This window comes from Tachyglossus aculeatus, chromosome 6 (assembly GCF_015852505.1).
Source record: "Tachyglossus aculeatus isolate mTacAcu1 chromosome 6, mTacAcu1.pri, whole genome shotgun sequence".
NCBI classification, from domain to species: domain Eukaryota; kingdom Metazoa; phylum Chordata; class Mammalia; order Monotremata; family Tachyglossidae; genus Tachyglossus; species Tachyglossus aculeatus.
The window spans coordinates 35,474,073-35,480,621 of NC_052071.1; positions in this window are offsets into that span (position 1 = coordinate 35,474,073).

The following is a 6,549-nucleotide window of genomic DNA, read 5'->3' on the forward strand; positions in this document are numbered from 1 at the left end:
AAACGTGACCCATCCAAGCCACGCCCTCTTCAGGCCACGCCTTCTCTAAATTGCATCCAATCAAAGCATGCCCCCTTAGGGCCACACCCCATCAGGCCACGCCCCTTGAGACAGCGCCCCTCTGAACTATGCCACATCCAAACCCCGCCCCCTTTAGACCACGCCCTCTTTGACTCACATCCAATCGCATTGCCCCCGTTTGGTCACGCCCCCGATCTACGTCGCGTATAAGCCACACCCCCTTTCAAGCCACGTCCTCTAAGCGCTTCCCATCCAAGCCACGCCCCCTTCAGGCTACGCCCTCTCTAAATTGCATAATAATAATAATAATAATGGTATTTTAAGCGCATATTAACAAAATCAAAACATATTAACAAAATCAAATAAGTAGAATAAATATGTACAAGTAGAATAAATAAATAGAGTAATAACTACATACATATATCCAACCAAAGCACCCCTTCAGGTCACGCCCCCTCGGGACCACGCCCCTCTGAACTACGCCGTATCCAAGCTACGCCCCCTTCAGGCCACGCCCTAGTTAGCCACGTCCCATAGAAGCCACGCCCCTTCATGCCACACCTCACACCCTCATCCAATCAAAACACGCCCCTTTGGGCCACGCCCCTCCGAGCCATGCCACGTCAAGCCACGCCCCCTTCCGGCCATGCCCTCTTTAAGCACGCCCTATCGAGGCCACGCCCCCTTCAGGTTACACCCTCTCCAAATTGCATAATAATAATGATAATGATGGTATTTTAAGCACTTACTATGTGCAAAGCACTGTTCTAAACGCTGGGGGAATACCAGGTGGTCAGGTTGTCCCACGGGGGCCTCACAGTCTTCATTCCCATTTTCCAGATGAGGTAACTAAGGCCCAGAGAAGTTAAGTGACTTGCCCAAAGCGACGGAGTCGGAATTAGAACCCACGACCTCTGACTCCAAAGCCCGGGCTCTTTCCACTGAGCCACGCTGCTTTCCCAGACTGAGCCCCCCTCCTTCCTCTCCCCCTCCTCTCCCTCCCCATGCCCCACGCCTTACCTCCTTCCCCTCCCCACAGCACCTGTATATATGTATATATGTTTTCTATTTATTTATTTATTTATTTATTTTATTTGTACATATTTATTCTATTCATTTTATTTTGTTAATATGTTTTGTTTTGTTCTCTGTCTCCCGCTTCTAGACTGTGAGCCCGCTGTTGGGTAGGGACCGTCTCTATATTTTGCCAACTTGGACTTCATTTATTTTATTTTGTTAATATGTTTTGTTTTGTTCTCTGTCTCCCCCTTCTAGACTGTGAGCCCGGTGTTGGGTAGGGACCGTCTCTAGGAGTTGCCAACTTAGACTTCCCAAGCGCTTAGTCCAGTGCTCTCCACACAGTAAGCGCTCAATAAATACGACTGAATGAATGAATGACTTCTACATCCAATCAAAGCATGCCCCCTTTGGGCCACGCCCCCTCTCCCTCTTTAGCCACCTCCCATCGAAGCCACGCCCCTTGAAGCCACTCCCCTCGGACTACGTCACGTCGAACCACGCCCCTCATGCAAACGCCCCCCTCTAAATGACATCCAATCAAAGCACGCCCATTCGGGCCACGCCCCCTCGGACGGCATCACCTCGAAGCCACGCCCCCTCATGCAACGCCCCCTCTAAATGACATCCAATCAAAGCACGCCCCTTCGGGCCACGCCCCCTCGGACTACGTCACATCGAGGCCACGTCCCCTATGCAATGCCCCCTCTCAATTACATCCAATCAAAGTACGCCCCTTTGGGCCACGCCCCCTTCAGATCCACGCCCCCTCTTTATACGCCACTTCGAAGCCACGCCCCCTCAAGTCATTTCCCCTAAACACGTCCCATCCAAGCCACGCCCCCTCTAAATTACACCCAATCAAAACACGCCCCTTTAGGCCACGCCCCCTTCGGGCCACGCCCCTCGAAATCACATCCAACCAACACGCGCCCTTGGGGACCACGCCCCCTTCAGGCCACGCCCCCTTAAGTACGTCACATCCAAGCCACGCCCCCTTCAAGTCACGCCCCATATAAGCCATGCCACCTTTCCCCCTCTCCCAGCCCCCTTCCTTCCACAGAATAATAGTGATAATAATAATAATAATAATAATAATAATAATAATCGTTTTTGTTAAGCACTTACTATGTGCCAAGCACTGTTCTAAGCGCTGGGGGAGATACAAGGTGATCAGGTTGTCCCACGTGGGGCTCCCAGTCTTCATCCCCGTTTTCCAGATGGGGGAACTGAGGCCCAGATAACTGACTTTATAAATGTTTATACAGCACCTTTATATAAGTTTGTATAGATTTATTACTCTATTTTACTTGTACATATTTATAATCTATTTATTATATTATCTAAATAATCTATTTATTTTGTTAATGATGTGCCCCCATCCCCTCCGTCTTACCTCCTTCCCTTCCCCACAGCACCCATATATATGTATATATGTTTGTACGGATTTATTACTCTATTTATTTTACTTGTACATGTCTATTCTACTTGTTTTATTTTGTTAATATGTTTTGTTGTGTTCTCTGTCTCCCCCTTCTAGACTGTGAGCCCACTGTTGGGTAGGGACCGTCTCTATATGTTGCCAACTTGGACTTCCCAAGCGTTTAGTACAGTGCTCTGCACACAGTAAGCGCTCAATAAATACAATTGATTGATTGATCCCTTAGATGCTTAGAACAGTGCTCTGCACATAGTAGGCGCTTAAATAAATAAATGAATAATGACATTTATTAAGCACTTACTATGTGTAAAGCACTGTTCTAAGCGCTGGGGAGGTTACAAGGTGATCAGGTTGTCCCACGGGGGGCTCACAGTCTTCATCCCCATTTTACAGAGGAGGTCACTGAGGCCCAGAGAAGTGAAGTGACTTGCTCAAAGTCATCCAGCTGACCGTTGGTGGAGCCAGGATTTGAACCCATGACCTCTGACTCCAAAGCCCGGGCTCTTTCCACTGAGCCACACTGCTTGTACCCACCCCGGCGCTTAGTACTGAGCCTGGCACATAGTAAACACTTAGCGAATGTCACAATTATGCCAGAAGAATGCCAGGAGAAGCAGCGTGGCTCAGTGGAAAGAGGCCGGGCTTTGGAGTCAGAGGTCATGGGTTCAAATCCCGGCTCCACCACTGGTCAGCTGGGTGACTTTGGGCAAGTCAATCAATCAATAAATCAATTGTATTTATTGAGCGCTTACTGTGTGCAGAGCACTGTACTAAGCGCTTGGGAAGTCCAAGTTGGCAACATCTAGAGACGGTCCCTACCCAACAGTGGGCTCACAGTCTAGAAGGGGGAGACAGAACAAAACAAAACATATTAACAAAATAAAATAAATAGAATAGACATGTACAGGTAAAATAAATAAATAAATAGAGTAATAAATACGTACAAACATATATACATATATACAGGTGCTGTGGGGAAGGGAAGGAGGTAAGGCGGGGGGATGGGGGCACATTATTAACAAAATAAATAGATTATTTAGATAATATAATAAATAGATTATAAATATGTACAAGTAAAATAAATAGAGTAATAAATCTATACAAACATATACAAAGGTGCTGTATAAACATATTTAAAGTCACTTATCTGGGCCTCAGTTCCCTCATCTGGAAAACGGGGATGAAGACTGTGAGCCCCCCGTGGGACCACCTGATCACCTTGTATCATCCCCAGCGCTTAGAACAGTGCTTGGCACATAGGAAGCGCTTGATAAATGCCATTATTGTTATTATTGTTGTCTGCGGGTGTGTGTGTATGTGAGTGTGCTCGCATTTGTGCTTTGCCTTTAGTTCCCCCCGCCTCATTTCCCCTTCTGGCCTCCATTGCCCTTTCTCTCTCCTTTCCTCCGCCCTTTCTCTTTCTATTTCTCCGTTTTTCCTCTTCCTGCTGTATCATCTCTGTCTCTATCATCATCATCATCATCATCATCAATCGTATTTATTGAGCGCTTACTATGTGCAGAGCACTGTACTAAGCGCTTGGGAAGTCCAAATTGGCAACATCTAGAGACGGTCCCCACCCAACAGTGGGCTCACAGTCTAGAAGGGGGAGACAGAGAACAAAACCAAACATACTAACAAAATAAAATAAATAGAATAGATATGTCCAAGTAAAATAAATAAATAAATAAAGAGTAATAACTATGTACAAACATATCATCCTGTTTCTGCCCAACCTCATCCCACTCCGGGCTCTCCAAACTCTGCTCATCCCTCGCCAGCCCACTTTAGCTGCAGCTGCTCTCATCTGTCTCATCTCCAAACGCTTGCTCACGGCTTTCCTTTACTCTTGAACTCCCTCCCTCTTCAAATAATAATAATAATAATAATAATAATAATAATAATAATAATAATGATATGGCTCAGTGGAAAGAGCCCGGGCTTTGGAGTCAGAGGTCAGGGGTTCAAATTTCGCGCCCATGAAAGCCGTGGATCGCGGCTCACGACGGACGGCCAGACAGATGGGCGAATGTACACGCAGACACTTTCTGGTGGAAAAGGCTGCTTTTGCCCAGTTTTGTCGGATATCCTTCTAATGGGGCTTCCCACTTGACCCTGGACTCACCGGTACTGGAATCGTTCTCCCTCAGCACGTCGGCCCCGTGCCCGTCGACCAAAAAAAAAAAACAAAAACCAGTTTTATCAGCGGCAACAGTCCCTTCTGCGGGCAGATCTTGGTACTGAGCACTTGCGAACACACGCTAGAAGTAAAATGCCCAGTTTCTGCCCCTGAATGAAGAGGGGACACGAACAGGCCCAAATCACAAACGTACTATAGGTAGAAGGATCACAGAATAGAAGCCAACGATAAACACAAAAGTAGTGTCTAAATAATAGACACTATTATGAGCCCACGGTTGGGTAGGGACTGTCTTTCTATGTTGCCAACTTGGACTTCCCAAGCGCTTAGTCCAGTGCTCTGCACACAGTAGGCGCTCAATAAATACGATTGATTGATTGATTAATAGCAAATAAATAGGCGAGATACAGGAAGTTCTTTAAAGCAGGGAATGTTCTTCTCGAAGTACCTGGTGTTATGGGAAATCGCCTTATCAATCAATCAATCGTATTTATTGAGTGCTTACTGTGTGCAGCGCACTGTACTAAGCGCTTGGGAAGTACAATCAATCAATCAATCGTATTTATTGAGCGCTTACTGTGTGCAGAGCACTGGACTAAGCGCTTGGGAAGTCCAAGTTGGCAACATCTAGAGACAGTCCCTACCCAACAGTGGGCTCGCAGTCTAAATAATAACCACTGATCAGCTCTCTCCCTCTTAGATATCCACTCTCTTCTCCCGCTATGCTTTGGAGTCAGAGTTCGTGGGTTCAAATCCCGGCTCCGCCAATTTCCAGCTGTGTGACTTTGGTCAAGTCACCTCACTTCTCCGGGCCTCAGTTCCCTCATCTGTAAAATGGGGGTTAAGACTGTGAGCTCCCCGTGGGACAACCTGATCACCTTGTAACCTCCCCAGAGCTTAGAACAGTGCTTTGCACATATTAAGCGCTTAATAAATGCCATTATTATTATTATTATTATTATTATTATTATTATTATTATTATTACGCTCCAGTTCCCACTCTTCACTCCTCTCCAGCTAACCTTCTCAGCAGGCCTTGCTCTCATCTGTCTCATCTCCAAACCTTTGCTCATGCCTTTCCTTTACTCTTGAACTCCCTCCCTCTTCAAATAACAATAATAATAATAATAATGGTATGGCTCAGTGGAAAGAGCATGGGCTTTGGAGTCAGAGGTCAGGGGTTCAAATCCCGGCTCCGCCAACTGTCAGCTGTGCGACTTTGGGCAAGTCACTTAACTTCTCTGTGCTTCAGTTACCTCATCTGTAAAATGGGGACTAAGACTGTGAGCTCCCCACTTAATAAATGCTATTATTATTATTATTATTAAGTGCTTACTATGTAATAATAATAATAATAATAATAATAATGGCATTTGTTAAGCGCTTACTATGTGCAAAGCACTGTTCTAAGCACTGGGGAGGATACAAGGTGATCAGGTGTCCCACGTGGGGCTCACAATATTAATCCCCATTCTACGGACGTGGTAACTGAGGCACAGAGAAGTGAAGTGACTTGCCCAAAATCACAAAGCAGACAAGTGGCAGACCTGGGATTAGAACTCACAATCACTAACTCCCAAACCATGCTCTTTCCACTATAATAATAATAATGACATTTATTAAGCGCTTACTATGTGCACAGCACTGTTCTAAGCACAGGGGAGGTTACAAGGTGATCAGGTTGTCCCTCGGGGGGCTCACAGTCTTAATCCCCATTTTACAGATGAGGGAACTGAGGCCCAGAGAAGTGAAGTGACCTGCCCAAAGTCACACAGCTGACAATTGGCAGAGCTGGGATTTGAACCCATGACCTCTGACTCCAAAGCCCGGGCTCTTTTCCACTGAGCCACGCTGCTTCTCTGACAGACCACAGTTCCCTGCTTCATCGAAGCTCTTTTCATTCATATCCTTCTTTTTTCATTCTCCTTTT